The following is a 17,402-nucleotide window of genomic DNA, read 5'->3' as shown; positions in this document are numbered from 1 at the left end:
TTCTTCAATTTGTGGTTTCCAATTGCATGCCTTTGATTCCTGAAAGTAGACCATTTGCAAATCATCAGATTCATCAATCTCAGTTTCACTAGAAGTGGTTTGAAATTGATCATGAACTAATTTTTCAATAAAGTCCACTTCCTGTAAATCATTATCATCTCCAGGTTGCTTGTAAATGTTGAAAATATTCATCTCCAATGTCATGTTTCCAAATGATAGCTTCATCAGTCCATTCCTACAATTAATCAATGCATTAGAAGTGGCAAGAAATGGACGTCCTAAAATGACAGGAATTGAATTACATGCTTCAACAGGTTGCGTGTCCAAGACAACAAAATCCACAGGATAAATGAATTTATCAACTTGTACCAACACATCTTCAATTATTCCTCTAGGCACTTTTACAGATCTATCGGCGAGTAAAAGAGTTACAGAGGTTGGTTTTAACTCACCTAGATTGAGACTCTGAAAAACTGAATATGGAAGTAAATTCACACTAGCTCCAAGATCAAGTAAGGCTCTTTCAATTTTATGTTCTCCAATAAAGCAAGAAATTGTAGGACAACCAGGGTCTTTATATTTCAAAGCATTATTGTTCTGAAGAATGGCACTTACTTGTTCGGCTAAAAATGCTTTCTTTTTCACATTCAATTTTCTCTTCACAGTGCACAGATCTTTCAAAAATTTAGCATAGGAAGGAACCTGTTTAATAGCATCCAACAAAGGTATATTTGATCCTTACCTGTTTGAAAATTTCAAAGATTTCAGAGTTGTGACTAACTTTCCTTTGTTTGATCATGGCATGAGGAAATGGAAGTGCTGGCGGGGAATCAGCCTTTTCTTTGCAATGTTCAGGTTCAACCCCTTCCTTACCCTCAGAGATAGACTCGTCATCTTTCTCACAAGGTTCAAGAATAGGTTTTTCAATAACCTTACCACTACGAAGAGTGATGACTGATTTGACTTGATCCATGTGTTGGCTTCCAGAACTACTTGCATTTGCATTGTATTGCCCCTTTGGATTTTGCTGTGGTTGAGAAGGAAACTTACCTTTCTCTTGGAAACTGAGAGCAGATGTTAATTTTGCAAGAGCATCTTTAAAATCGGTCATGCTTTGAGCAAGTTGAGTGTTGATTGTCTCCTGCTTTTCAATGAATGCATGCAATGTTTCCTCAAAATTTCTTCTAGGAGGTGGAGCATAAGGAGGTGCATATCCATGAGAATTTTGGAAATTATGGTGTGCTTGAAACGGTGGATGTGAAGTTTGTGCATTGTTGCTATCACTCTTCCAACTAAAATTTGGGTGATTTCTCCAACCAGGGTTATATGTTTGTGAGTATGGGTTATGGTTGGGTCTTTGGAAACTGTTTAAAGCATGGGCTTGTTCATGGAGGCATTCCTTGAAAGAAGGCAAAGTTGGACAATCATTGGTTGCATGCTCATTTGTTTCACAGATTTGACACACAATGTCTTGAACAGATTTTAATTGACCACTCTTTTTTAATTCTAGTGCCTCGACTTTTCTAGATAAAGATGCAAACTTGGCTTGGAGGTCATGATCTTCCCTAAGGTTGTGCATACCCCCACTAGATGTATGAGGTTGAGTTTTACCTAGTGCCTCATAAGTACCTGTGGTGTCCCAATTTTGAGCATTTTCGGCTAGCAAGTCTAGGTACTCCATTGCTTCATTAGGGTCTTTATCTTCGAAAGTTCCATTGCACATCAATTCAACCATTTGCCTATCTCTAGGTGTTAAACCTTCATAAAAATGTGAAACCAATCTCCATGTTTCAAAACCATGATGTGGGCAAGTATTAAGCAAATCTCGATACCTATCCCAACATTGGTAAAATGTTTCTCCTGGTTTTTGAGTGAAAGTGATGATTTGTCTTTTGAAAGAGTTTGTTCTGTGAGATGGAAAAAACTTCTTTAAAAATTGTTGTTGCATTTCATCCCAAGCACGAATGGATCCTGGTCTCAAATTTTGTAGCCATGTTTTAGCTTTATCTTTTAATGAAAAAGGAAAAAGCTTTAATCGAATGGTGTTCATGCTACAATTTGAGTCATTATAGGTATTACAGACCTCCTCAAATTCCCTTAAATGCAAGTATGGATTTTCTAAGTCTAAGCCATGAAAAGATGGTAAAAGTTGAATAATGCCTGGCTTAAAATTAAAATGAGATGCATCAGGAGGGAAAACTATGCATGAGGGTGCACTTGTTCTTGTGGGATTCATGTGGTCTCTAAGTGTTCTCATACGGTTATTCTCATTATTCTCATTATGAACTGATTGATTATCTTCTTCGGCCATATTTTCTGAAAATGATGAAGATACCCTACAAAGTCGACCACTTAATGTACGTGACCAAACTCTCATGCACGTGTAAGAAGAGAATAAAAGGAAGAAAAGAAAATAGAAGAAAAAGAAACAAAACAAAACAAAGAAAACAAAAGTTAAATAAAATGAAAAGTGAAAAGAGAAACTAAATTAAATATTATAATTTATACAAGAATTTACCTCCCCGGCAACGGCGCCAAAAACTTGACACGACCAAAAGCTTGATGTCTTTTCCCAAGTGCAGGAGTGTCGAAGTAATAAATAACCCGGCAAGACCGGGGTCGAACCACAGAGAGGTTAATTGTATAAATTATAAATAACAACGCAACAATAACAATAATAACGATAATAATAACAAAAGTAGTACTATTAATAGTAATAATAATAATAATACTCAGTACGTGGCGTTGTTATACCTGAGAATGATCTAAAAGATCGGGTCACAGGTTTCCAGCCTATATACTGAGTTTATGAACAGATAATAATAATAATAATAATAATAATAATAATAACAACAACAACAACAATAATAATAAAGAAGAGAAGGAAGAAATTAATGAGAACTTTGAGATGAAAGATTAATGTAAAGATTAAACAACGATAAAAACAAATGTCAAGGTTAGAGGATCCACTAATGGTACTTCAAACAAGTATAATATAAACTCTTATTATTCAATTGGAAACCACACATAAAGGAGGTTCCAATCAGATTATAAATTGTTAACATGATTACATTAGTTATCTTATTCGAATAAAGCTAATACTTGTAAATGTTTGCAGGCATTCATGATTATAACTTATGTTAACAACAAATCAAGTCCCTTTCATAGCTCAGGTGTCGGTTATACCATACAGTATGGGCTATGAAAGTACCAAGTATTTGTTGTACCAAGTGTTATACAACATAAATCTAGATTAACCATTTAACAAGCAAAGTATTAAAAGTGAACAAGATAACAAATATAAAACATGTTAGTATCCAACGTTAAGGTCCATGTTAAGTTTATATTATACTTATTCTTACACCATTAGTGTACCCTTTTCACCTTGACATAATTAACTTAGCTAAACATAATGAAAGAAAGAAACATAGATGAACAAGATAAGAACATAAATGAGAAAGAAGTTAACTAAGTAAAGGAAAGGAAATGAAGTGCATAAACTTGATATTAATGAAAGCAAAACATAAGCAATACAAAGAGAGAAAGCAAGAGCATGATCTTGATCTGCAAAACCAAGATGCCTCAATACATGGTAAGTGCCTCCTTTTATAGGCCAAAATTTGGAACTATTGATTTGTTGACTAATTGATGAGTGGGTGGCCACATCTTGACTAGATAACAATCCTTATCTTCTTGTCTGATCAAGACGTCATTGCTAACATCATAATTTGCCCAGAATCCTCAAGAATGTTCTAGGAAATTGTCTCAGCTTTCCAACAAAAAAAAGATGAGGTCATTTGGACTTCTAGAACTCAAGATATGGGCTGAACACTAAATAGTGTTTGGGCTGCAGGACAGCTTCGGACTTCTTCGTTGTTCCTTCAATTTGGACTTCAAAACGACCTTTTCAAATCTTGGGCTCCTCATGAAAGTTGTAGGCTTTTGTCTTACCTTTCCATCCATATAAAGTGGACCTAAATCCGAAATCTAGAGCTCCAGATATGATCCAATTACCGAGCAATGTTCCGGTTTGGACTGCACCGACATCTCTTTTCTAAGTTTGGCCATCTCTTTGTCCTTTAACTTTCAATGCTTAAACTCATCAATCAATCCTTTTATTTATGTGATAGTCCTGCATTTAAAATGAGCATTTACCATAAATTAAGGTATCTTATAACATCAAACTTGTTATTATAAAACATGCTTTAGTTAAGGAGTTATTGATACTTCAAGTGCAAAATGATGATATAAAACCTTGATAAACATGCACTTTTAAGTACTAATCAATAGGCAATTGTCCAATCTTCTCTCAGGTCTCAATTCTCCCTCACACATTCTCAAGGCACTCTCTTCTAGTTTGGTTTAGGTTTCATTGGGAAGGAGGAAGGGAAGAGCAACATGCAGCTATTGCAAGCAACTTTGGGAAGAGGAAGGGTCACTTTCTCTCTCCTTCTTGTATTTATACTCCCCATTAAATGAGGTGGGGTGTTTGGGGTTGGTTTAGAAGTTTTCTTATCCTTAAGACAATCCAATTTGTTTTTCTAACTTTTAATAAAACTGTCATTGTTGATTTAGGAAATCGATAGTGAAAACTGTCACTGTCGATTCTGAAATCGGCAATGAAAACTGCGTGAATTAGCATGGAAAAATTGTGTCACTGCTCATTTTTGCCGATTCAAAAATCAACAGCACAAACTACTTCCTATCGATTCAAGAAATCAATAGCGAAAATTGTGCCGCTGCCACTTTAGAAATCAGCAGCAAAAACCAATTCCTGCCGATTCAAGAAATCGGTAGCGAAAACTATGTCGCTGCCGATTCAGAAATTAGCAGCGATGGCTCTGGCGGAGCCATCAATTATATATATTTCTTTTGGGTGTCACTAGTTTCGCTGATGAACTTGTGGTGTAGTGATACAATTCCCTAATAAGTATGTGCTACAAAGATTCAGGTGGCTGATGAGTATGTGTTTAAGTTAATCAGTTCACTGATGAGTTTGGGTTACAATGAATCAGTTCACTGATTAGTATTTGCTTCAGGGAATCAATTTGCTAAGGAGTTTGTTCTTCAACGATTCAGTTTGGTCACAAGTCTGTGTCGCAAAGAATCAGTTCACTGACTAATTTTCATTGCAGCGAATCAGTTCGATGATGAATCCGTGTTCCAAATAATTTGTTCACTGACAAGTTCGAGTCATTAGTTTTGCTGATGACTCTATGTTTTAAGCTACTTAGTTCTCTTATGAATTTGTGATGCATTGATTCAGTTTGCTGACAAGTCTAGAATTCAAACAATCAGTTTGTTGACAAGTCCTTGTAACCAGTTTTGCTGATGACTATGATTGAGAGAATCAGTTCACTGATGAGTCCATGCTGCAACAAATAAGTTTGTTGACGAGAATGTGCTTCAGCGAATCAATTCGCTAACGAGGTTGTGTGGTACAACAAATCAGTTCGCTAACAAGTCTATTCTTCAACGAATGAGTTCACTAACGAGTCTATGCATCACCGAAGCAGTTCGTTGATGAGTTTATGCTTCATTGAAATTGTTTTGCTAACGAGGTTGAGGTGCATCAAATCACTTTGCTGATGAGTCTGTGCTTCAGCAAATCATTTTGCTGACCACTTTGCAGTGCAATGAATCAGTTCATTGACAAGTTTGAGTTGCAGCAAATTAATGCTCAAATTATTATCTATTCTAGTGGATTATTTCGCTAATGATTTCGTGTCATGAGTTTTGCTGATGAATAAATGGTCTAGAAAATCAGATCACCAGTGAGTCTATAAAGTAGCAAATCAGTTCCCTGAGGAGTGTGTACCTCAGCAAATCAGTTCTCTAACGAGTCTGTGCCTCAACAAATTAGTTCGTTGATGAGTCTATGCTTCACCAAATCCGTTTGCTGACAAGGTTGAGGTGTAATGAATCAATTCACAAACGAGTCTGTGCTACAGCGAATCAGTTCACTAACCAATATACGGTGCAATAAATTAGTTTGCTGACTAGTCTCTACTTTAGCGAATAACTTTGCTGACGAGTCTGTGATTCATCGAATTCGTTCGCTGACGAGGTTGAGGTGCAACGAATCAGTTCCTTGATGAGTCTAGGTTTTATCAAATATGTTTTCTAACTAGTTTGTGGTGTAGGAAATTAGTTCATTGATGAATCTATATTCCAGCGGCTAAGTTTGCTAATGAGTCCATGTCACCAGTTTTGCTGGCAAACTTTCATTATAGCAAATCAGTTTGCTGATGAGTTTGTCCTTTATAGATTTAAGTGGATGACGAGTTTGGGCTTCAGCAAATCAGTTTGTTGATGAGTCTATGGTTCAGGGAATCAATTCACTAACGAGGATGTGGTGCAGGGAATCAATTCACTTATGATTCTATGCTTTAGCGAATCACGTTGCTAACAAGGTTGAGGTGCAGTGAATCAGTTCCCTAATGAGATTGTGCTTTAGCAAATTTGTTCACTGACAATTCTGTGCTTAACCAAATCTATTCACTAACGAGGTTGAGGTGTAGGGAATTAGTTCGATGATGAGTCTATGCTTCAGCAAATTTGTTCGCTAACGAGTTGGCATTGCAACAAATTTGTTCGCCGATGATTCTATGTTCCAGTAGATTAGTTCACTGGCGATTCTGTGTCACCAGTTTCACTGACAAACTTGTGTTGCAATGAATCAACTCGCTAACTAGTTTGTGCTTCAGCGAATCAATTCGCTAATGAATCTATATTCTAGAGGATTAGTGTGTTGACATGTTCAAGTCATGAATTTGATTAACCAACTTGCATTGTAGCAAATCAGTTTGTTGACGAGTCTGTGCTTTAGAGATTCGGGTGGCTGATTAGTCTGGGCTTCAATGAATTAGTTTGCTGATTAGGGTACGATGCAGCGAGTTGGTTCACTAACGAGTCTACACTACAGCGAATCATTTGGCTGATGAGTTTATGTTCCAACGAATCAGTTCCCTGACTTGTCTTTGCTTTAGCGAATCAGGTTGTTAAGGAGACTGTTCTTCAGCGATTCAATTCGCTGATGACTCTGTGCTGTAGAAATTAGCTCGCTAACCAGTTTGCATTGTAGCAAATCAGTTTGCTGATGAATCTGTGTTATAGAGAATCTATTCACTAATGAGTCGGTGTCATCAGTTTTGCTGATGACTCTATGATCCAGCGAATCAATTCGCTAATAAATTTGTGTTGCATCGAATCAGTTAGCTAACGAGTCTAGAATTCAATGAATCAGTTTGTTGTCGAGTCTTTGCTTCAGCGATTCTGCTGCAGAGAATCAGTTCACTGACTAGTTTGCATTGCAGCAAATTAGTTCACTGATGAGTCTGTGTTCTAGGGAATCTATTCGCTAACAAGTTTGTCATCAGTTTTGCTGACGACTCTATGTTCAAGCGAATTAGTTTGCTGAATTTGTGCTGCATCAAATCAGTATGCTAACGAGTCTAGAATTTAATGAATCAGTTTGTTGTCAAGTCCGTGTCACCAGTTTTGGTGATGACTATGGTTTAGCGAATCAGTTTACTAACGAATATGTGCTACATTATGTTTTTTTAATTGCCTATAATGCTTAAAGTTACCTTGTGATGTAACAGGGCTTCATTATATATTCACATGTTATGGGTGATATGAGTTCTGTATGAATAGATGTGTAAATCGGTCAATTAGTCATCTGACCGCTTTTGTAAGGACTTGTAATGACAAAATGAAATGGAACACGGATGTGAATGTGCGATCACGTAGATATGATGTGTATGAATATATTTATGTGGCATTCTTCTTATAAGGATGTCATGTTGTGAAATTACATGAGGTGAGGATAATGAAAGTACTAGTTTTGTAACTTACTGTTTGGCACTCTCGTATGAACTCGTGATGATAATGCAACTAGAACAAGAATGTGAATTTATGAGTATGTCGATATGATATAATGTAAACCTATGAGTATGAAAATAAAATATTATGGGCATGTGTATTGAGAATATGTTTTATGGGAATGTTGATTTATGTTATCCTACGTGGATTGTGCCTTGTTAATGAATGAAATGAAATTATAAATTTGCAGAATGATATGGTGAAAAACATCTAGAATTGGATGATTAAAAAAAATTCCATCAATTTTGTCTCTAAAAAAGTCGTGTTGTTACAGTTGGTATCAAAGCGCTTGGTTTGGATCCTAAGGATTGATAAAAATAATGTTGTTGTGATCTATTTCAGGATTGTGCGCACTTGCCAAGGGACTCGAACTGATCCACCCTCCATAGAGAGGAGGAGTAGTGGCCGAAATGTCCATGATTGGTAGGATGAGGATCCATTGGATGATACTGCTTCCCACACTCCAGCAAGAGCATCTGGGTTCTTATAGGGAAGAACCATAAGAGTTGAAGAAGAACAGGTACCAAACCAGATGGAGGAAATATCCCTTGTAAAGATGGGGCAGCAAGAAAGAATGGGGACAACATGGTATTAATCATACGGTTGGTTTAAAACATGAGAGAAATGGGCTACGAACCGTATTTGGGGGAAATAAGATGCTTTGATAGCTGAGAGGTGGGAGGGAACAACAATTCTTGGCATTGAGACAAGGAAAATGTCGATTTTGGAATATGAGCAGAAATTCCATGACCTTTCACTATTTGCGTTACACTACATCCCCTCGAAGAACACATGATTAAGAAGCTGAAAAATGGGCTTTGACAGGAATTGAAGCAAGGGTTGATTGCTTTACAATTTAAATTAGTGAGAGAACCGATTGAGGCAGTAGAAGCTTTGGAAGCCTTTAGTGGAGAGGATCCACAAGGACATCAGGGAACAATTAAAAAGAGAGATGGGGATGATTTTACTAGTAGACTATCGTTTTGAAGAAGAAAAAAAAGAGTGGAATGTTTGAGGTCATTATAAAAAGGAATGCCCTAATAGAAACATTGGGCATACATAAGGTATACAACAGCCAAGTCAAAGTTACCAAAAACCCGTTATGGTGAATAGGCCAGTGATGTCTTCCCAATCAGGGGCAAACTCTAGTCGAGGGAGGTTAGGGGCACAAAATGATCGGACTCCAGGCAGAGTCTTCCACATGACACAGGAAGAAGTCAGTGCTATAACTAATATGGTAGCAGGTATATTACTGATGAATAACTTTAATGTACTTGTGTTGTTTTGAACTGGGTGCTACCTACTCATTTAGTACAAGGAGAATTCCCACCAAATTAGGGGAAAGAGCTAGAAGTAGTAGAAATGAGGCTCGTAACTGGAACCCCGATGGGGAACATAGGAAATAGATATCATGTATGTGGGAGTGGGGATCAGTCTAGCTAGGTATGAAACAGAAGTAGACTCAATCCCTTTAGAATTACATGATTTTGGTATAAACCTAGACATGATTAACTGAGTGAGTACAAGGCCAAATATACTACCATACTAGAACTGTTACGTTCCAAAATACCAAAGGTTTGGTAGTTTGTAGTGAACCCTCGAAGAAAGGACATGGGTGTGATTTGACGTAATATGAGGAAGTTATCACTTATGTGTCAAAACAATTCAAGACTCACATAGAGAATTATTTGATACACAACCTGGAATTAGTTATTGTGGTGTTTGCTCTAAGAATCTGAAGGCATTATCAATACGAGTCCCTTTAATTTTGAGAATGAAATTTATATTAGGAGAGGAGAATGTAAACAAAAAAAAAAAAGAGTAGTAAAGCTGAAATGACTACACCATCACTACCAATTTCTGAATCAGCAGTGGTACAATTGGCTGCCAATTTCTAAATCGGCAGAGCCACAGTTTTGTTGTCGATTTCTAAATTGACAGCGACAAAGTTTTTGGCTGCCGATTTCTAAATCGGCAGTGACAAAGTTTTTTGCTGTCGATTTCTGAATCGGCAGTGCCATAGTTTTTATGTCGATTTCTAAATCAGAAGTGAAAAAGATTTTTACTGCTGATTTCTGATTTAGCAGTGGCATAGTTAGCTGCTGATTTTTGAATTGGCAGCACTGCAGTTTTTATTGCTAATTTCTGAATCGGCAACGACAATGTAAAACCTAACAAAAATTAGAGTTGGACCAGCACAAGATAACCCATAAGAGGGATGGGAACAACCTTATCCAACCCTCCAAACACCCCTTTGCATTTAAAAGTGGTATAAATGCAGCAAATTGAGAGAAAGTGGCACTTTTTTTCAAAATAGGCTATATGCTCTTGCCTTCTTCCTCTCCCCAAGATCCAGCTATCACTCTGCTAGGAACAGCCCTCTCTCCTAAAGAGAAGATTGAAATTGACTAGTTGCATGCAGATCTCTTAGGGTGCTACGTGAGGAGAGCTGGAGGGGAGGAGAAGTGACCGAAAACATGGTGGAAGCTGGAGCCTAGACCTTCCTCCAAAATTGGCAATAACCATGACTGAAGAACACACATCCCTCCTCCTTGAGCGTGGAGTGAGAAGTGAGTAAGAAGTTGAGAAAACCAAAAACCTAGGAGAAAGAGGAGCTTAGGGCTGGTTAGAAATAGCTAGCAGAGGAAAAAGAGCAGAAAACCGAGACTTGAGGGAAGAACCATACCACTAGGACCTGTTCAAAAACAATCTAAAAACATGAGGTAAGACCAATATCCTTCTTTTGGCTGGTTGTTACCCTAGATTTAAGACAAAAGGAAAAGGGAAGAAAACTCGAAAATGAAAGAGGTGGTGTTCTTACACCTTAACTATAGGAATCTTGACTAAATGGATAGACCTATGCAGAACAAAAGATGAATCAACACATTCATGGACCCTTACTCAAGAAACATGAACGATTTTGAATGCATGAACCTAGGGGACGACCAACCATGGTAAGGGTTGGACAAAATATGAACTAGAATGACAAAATGCATGGATGATATTCTGCATAATTGATTGATGAAATTATATGGAAAGGTGGTGGAATGATGTTAAGTGCAAATTGTGTTCTTAATGAACCTTGAAATCATGTTGCAGCTGAAATAGGAACCACACCATATAATGCTTCAGTTTTGTTTGTTTGATGAATGAACATGTGTAATTGTGAATCAAGAGAATGAATTGTGAAATGTGATTGTGATTATACTTGTGAGAAATGTGATAATTTGCATACGTAGCTAAGTGTATTAGGCAATAATGTTCGGCTATAAGGATTGAGGGAACAATGAGAGAATTCGTCCTGATGAACACCTTAAGGGAATTAAGTCCGTGACAAAAAATGAACACTTATGAATTATGAAATTTCTAGTGGTGTTGTTGATGTATTACAATAATTTAAGTGAAAACATGGAATAAATGAATCCAGAAAACCTTGCTAAATGAATTTGTGTTGTCCGCAGCAAACTAGTGTTTGTTGCCGCAAACTATGTTGTCTGTAGTGAATTAGTGTTCATTGTTGAAGTTATGTTGTCTGCAGCGAACACTAGTGTGTTGTCTGCAACGAACTCATGTTCGTTGTCGCAAACTATGTTGTCTGTAGTAAATCAGTGTTCATTGCCAAAAGTGTGTTGTCTATAGCAAATCAGCGTTCACAGCCAAAATTCTATTGTTTGTAATGAAATAGAATTCACTGTTGAAATTGTGTTGTCTGCAACGAACTAGTGTTCACTGCTGAAAGTGAGTTGTCTGTCACAAAGCAGCGTTCGTTACTGAAGTTCTGTTGTCTATAGCAAAATAGGATTCGTTGTTGAAATTGTGTTATCTACAACAAATCAGTGTTTGTTGCCAAAATTATATTGTCTGCAGCAAATCAGTATTCTTGCTGAATTTCTATAGCAAATTAGTTTTCACTAACGATTCTGGGTCTCTAGCGAACCAGGTTTTGCTAACTAAATTATGCATCTAGTGCTCGTTGCTGAAATTGTGTTGTCTGTAGCGAATTAGCGTTCGCTGCTGAATTTCTATTGTCTAGCGTAAATTAGTTTTCACTTATGATTCTAGGTCTCTAGCGAAACAGTTTTTGCTAACTAAATTATGCATCAAATTTATGTATTTGAATTGGTATGGTGATTAAAATGATTACTTTGTGTGATTGTAATATATGGAACAATGGAACATGAACTTGTGTATGCTTTAGACATGTGTAGTGATGAGTTGTGTGATTACTGAATACGAATGTACTGATTTATAGCTATTGATGTATTAGGTGGCGCGTCTTGGATCGAACCTTCGTCAAGACAAAGACACCCCGCAGGTGGAACAGGTAGGTGGTTCCCACCTTTTTCTCATATGATGTTTATGTTTTGATATGATTTACTTATGATGATATATTAGTAAATCCTTGTTGAATGATGAAACTATAATGAAGTATTTAATTGAATTCTGGATGATTGTCAAAATGACTATGAAATGTCGATCGAGTTCTTGATGAATGTTGAAGCAATGATGAAAATATTAATGTTCTAAAATGACCTATTTGAGGTGGATATATTATCGTGTTGCGAAGATTATTAAACCAACTATGAGATGTTAATTAGGCTATTATGAATTGGAGCTACTAATGAATGGTTGTATGAGTATTACGAAGGACCTACCATTGTATTTTATTGAGTGTAAATGTGATGAATAGTTGTATAAGTATTTTGAAGGATCTATTGTTGTAGTTTATTGAAAGTAATTGTGATGAAAGTTGTGTGAGTATTACGAAGAATCTACTGTTGTATTTTATTGAATGTAATTGTGACGAATCGTTGTATGAGTATTACGATGGCTCTACTATTGTTTTTTATTGAATGTAATTGTGATGAATTTTTGTATGAGTATTACGAGGGATCTATTATTGTATTTTATTGAACATTAACTGTTTTGAATGGTTGGATGAAAAATATGAAGAATCTATTGTTGTGTTATACTGAATGATAAATTGTTATGGAATGTTTGTTGGTGTATTACTAAGGAAATAATATCATGTTATAATGATTACATAAACTACCTTTGGAATGTTTGGTGGGTTAATAATTAGCTTCGGCTAATGGTATCCTAAGTGGATGACTGGGACTGACAAATTATTAGCTTCAGCTAATGGCATCCTAAGTGGATGGTCGCGATTGATAATTAATTAGCTTCGGCTAATGACATCCTAAGTGGATGACTAGGATGAACAAATAATTAGCTTTGGTTAATGGCATTCTAAGAGGATTGTAAATCCCGAGAAAAAAAAAATCAAAGCTGGATTAAATTAACGAAAATAAACTAAACTAAAAAGAAGTGGGGGCAAAACGAATGCACTTAAAGAAAATGGGACCTAAATGCAAATAAGAATAATTATAGAGTATAAGTACTCCTCTTCTCACCAAAAACAGATCTGCAAATAACGTAAAGAAAGAAAAGAGGGAGTTTTTATATTCATTTTTAAAAATCAAGAGAGAAACACCAAAATTTCAAAAACCCATCCAAGATTAAGGGTTATAGGTAGAATAAATACTAGTGGGAAAGGGATTAACAAGAAGAGAAAAGGGGAGGGCCGGCTGTCATTAGAAAGAAAAGGAGGGATCAAAACTTTGATTCTTACTGGGTAAGGTATTCTAAACCTGCTCTTATGAGTCATTTCAAGTTGATTATGAATTGATGCTTGGATGTTAATTATAGATTTGAGTTCTTAGACTTGAATTGAGGAAAAAGTATGAGTTGTTAAATTAAAGAACTTCATGTGTTGTATGTAAATGGAAAGGTTGACGAATCTGGACAGTTTCGTCTCTTGACTTTCAGAGAGATTTCGGGTAAGAGGATGAAGGAATTAGGATCAGGTTTGTCATAGAAATTGTAGTTTTGAATGTTGGCTAACTAATGAAATTGGTCTTGCTTAATTTGGAGTTATAGAACTCCAGCTATGGGTCACCAGCCGAGACTGGGTCATGACAGACCCTATAGGGTAGTAGGTCTGGTTCGTTGATGAGAAATTTTAACTATCTTAGAGGCAGAACTTGGTTCTCCTTCCTTTAAAGAACTTGTAGCCTTATGTCTTAGCTTTCCAACAAGACTAATCTTGCTTGAATCAAAGTTCTATAACTTTAGATGTTGTTAAAAATTTAAGGAGAGGTAAGAGAGTAACAGTTCAATATCTAGATAGTAACAGTTTAAAAATAAGACAGTAACAATTCAAAAACGAGACATTAACAGTTCAATGTCTAGACAGTAACAGTTTAAAAATGAGACAGTAATAGTTCAAAAACGAGACATTAACAGTTCAATGTCTAGATAGTAATAGTTAAAAAACAAGACACTAACAATTCAAAAATGAGAAAGTAACAGTTTAATGTCTAGACAGTAACGGTTGGACAGTAACAGTTAAAAAACAAGACAGTAATAGTTCAATATCTAGACAGTAACAGTTCAATATCTAGACAGTAACAGTTCAAAATGAGACAGTAACAGTTCAAAAAAAAAACAAGACAGTAACAGTTCAAATGAGATTGTGATAGTTCAAAAAAAAAAAAAGATAGTAATAGTTCAATGTCTAGACAGTGATAGTTCGGGATTTAAGCAGAAACAGTTCAAATATATATATATAAAAAGGAATGATAACTGCGATTGGACAAAGAATCACAATATTAATGGGTGAAATGAGAAAAACGTAAAATATTAAGCAATGACTGAAAGAAAGACTTATTGGTTGTTGATATGTTTATAATAAAACATATCCTTGAGTGAGGAAAATTTATGATATAAACCTGTGAATTGCAGGAGGGACCACAAGCGTGGTGCAACAGCAGTAGGGAGCACGAGTAGAGCTTCTATTGCAGGTAGGTGAATCGCACCTGTACTTCCTAGTTAATTACCAATGTGAAATGTGAATTACTGAATGTATGTGTATTCAAGGTGAAAAGTTGTTGTATGAATTACCAAATGATGAAACTATCACTGACAAAGGAAATATGAGATGTGTGATTTGAGGTGTAAACTAGCATACATTTAATGTATGTTAGGATCCCGGGTAAGGGGATCACCATGATTTGACTAGCATACATTTAGTGTATGTTAGGATCCCGGGTAAGGGGATCACCATGTATTGGCTAGCATACATTTAGTGTATATTAGGATCTCGGGTAAGGGGATCACCTTGCATTGACTTATATGGGGTGATGATGATGATACCAGCGAAATTGGTATCGGTAATGTGATAAGCAAAAATAATCGTATTCGATCTCATAAAGTCTGGAATGAAGGTTGAAAGTGACAGAGGGAACAATTATTAATAGTTGGATAAGGAAGAGAATCTAATAAAAACTAAAAGGGAGAAGGGAATGAACTATGAATGCATTTTACCTTGTTGAAATTGTTAGATATTTATGTTGTTATATTTATTTTAATATTCACCTTTCAATAATAATATGTATTTTGTTTCAGGATCTTCGCATGCATGACAGGAGTAGATCCTAGCTTATGCATGACCCTTGTATTTTGTAAACATGAAAATGTTTATATAACTTAATTTGTATAATTAATGTTTAAACTTGATTGAATGAATTTAACCATGTAGTTCATATAACCATGCTTCATGCCTATGTATTTATATTTATTTATTCTTATCCATCTATAATGATATTTTGATATATAATGCATCATAAATATTGTGGTTGATATGTGTGAGTATGAGTGTGGAAATTGAAACCCAGGATGATTGGGTCGGGAATTAAGTTATGAGATGCAAGCTATTAGAAGTGTAAATAGATTCCATGTCAATAACTTGGGACCTTCCGGTATAGAGGGGGACTCCGTTCAAATTTCGGTACATTTTAATACGAAGACCATGAATATATATATATACAAAAAAAATTACTCTATTTTTTTTTTCTGATTGACATGAGATTGTCGTTTTATCCTAGAATGGGGGATGTTACATTTAGTATCAGATCCCAGATTGCTATTCTAGGGATAGGAATAATTAGATGATTTTGAAATGTGTTTAAGGATAGTGAGAACAAGGCAAGGAGTCAGGTCTGATCCATCCCCAGTTCGGGGAAGTGACTAGAGTTTTCGTAATGAAAGTGATCCAGACTGGGATCCCTTGGCAGACACACCTCCTCTCATATACCTAAAGATCTAGTGTACTCACAAGGGGGTGAGTTAGTGAGACTTCAAGATGATTCGTTGTTCTGTCAGGCAGATGTATCCATGCCTGAGGTATCAAATAGACAAGGAGGAGATAATATACCCCCATCAATGGCATCGGTATTTGGATCAAACCCATTTTCAGATCCAGTTTTTATGGAACATATAGTAAGAGCTGTAGCAGTAGGAATGGTAGTGGGAGCCTCCAATATGACTCCTAGATCAGGGGGAGTAGTCACCATAGTGTAATGGGTGAAGGATATGAGAGGGATGGGTTGTATGACTTACCGTGGCGAAGAGGATGCTGAAGTGGCTGGGCATTGGCTGAGGAAAGTGGAAAGAGTTATAAATCAGATACAGGTGCTAGAGGAGCTATGGGTGGATTGTGTGACTCAGCTATTGGTTAAAAGTACCCGCTCTTGGTGGGAGACCATTAGAGAGAGGAGATCAGGGGAGGTATTGAGATGGAGGGATTGTCATGAAGAGTTTGAGGAGAGGTACTATTCTTGGGAGCATAGGAGGGAGAAAGAACAAGAGTTTTTGGATTTGAGGCAGGGAGACTTGATAATTCTGGAGTATGAGAGGAGATTTCAGGATTTAGTAGTTTTTGCCTCCATTTACCTTCCCACAAAGTGCCACAGGGTGGAGAGGTTTCATGATGGACTGGGGTGGGAATTGAGGATGATATTGATAGCCATGCAATTTCAGTCTGTGCGGTAATTGGTACGGGCTGCTCAGGGTATGGAGAGGGTAATAAAGGATACCCCGAAGCCAGTGGTTGAGCAGAGTCAAGTAATGGGAGCTAAAAGAAGAGATTTTGAGTTTTTGACTGGGAGACCTCCTCTTCCAAAGAAAGGGAAGAGTGGGCAATCATCAAGAGAGTTCCATAGAAGAGGTGAGAGTTTCACCCAGGAGGGAGCTTAGGAGGATCTAGACAGGTCAGTACAAGAGGAGCTTGGGGAGGACAGTCTAGACAAGGAGTCAAAAGTGTTGGAGGGTCTATAGAGCAGAAGGGACCAGGATATCCATTTTGTCAGAGGTGTGAGCAGCGACACCCTGGAGATTGCTCTGTGATGCCAGGGAGATGTTATATTTGTAGAGGTGAGGGGCATTGATGGAGAGAGTGCCCGCATGTAAACCCCAAGAAAATAATAATAATAATAATAATAATAATAATAATAATAATAATAATACACTTAAGGGAAAAGGGGGCCTAAATGCAAATAAGGGAAAATATAGAGTATAAACAGTCTCTCCTAACCAAAACAAAAACGGTAAGAACCATAAGGAGAGAGGATAGGGAGTTTTATACCCATTCATGAGAAATCAAGAGAGAAACAATAACA

General features: G+C 36.6%; 1 pseudogene; it reads right to left on the bottom strand.

Annotated features, from left to right (window-relative positions):
- The window catches only part of LOC140954777 (uncharacterized), a 165,184-nt pseudogene extending 148,886 nt beyond the window's left edge, over positions 1-16,298 (bottom strand).
- Between the last annotated feature and the right edge of the window lie 1,104 nt (positions 16,299-17,402).

This window comes from Populus alba, chromosome 17, assembly GCF_005239225.2.
Source record: "Populus alba chromosome 17, ASM523922v2, whole genome shotgun sequence".
NCBI classification, from domain to species: Eukaryota; Viridiplantae; Streptophyta; class Magnoliopsida; order Malpighiales; family Salicaceae; genus Populus; species Populus alba.
The sequence above is the reverse complement of the archived record's forward strand: the minus strand, read 5'-3'. Positions and strand labels throughout refer to the sequence as shown.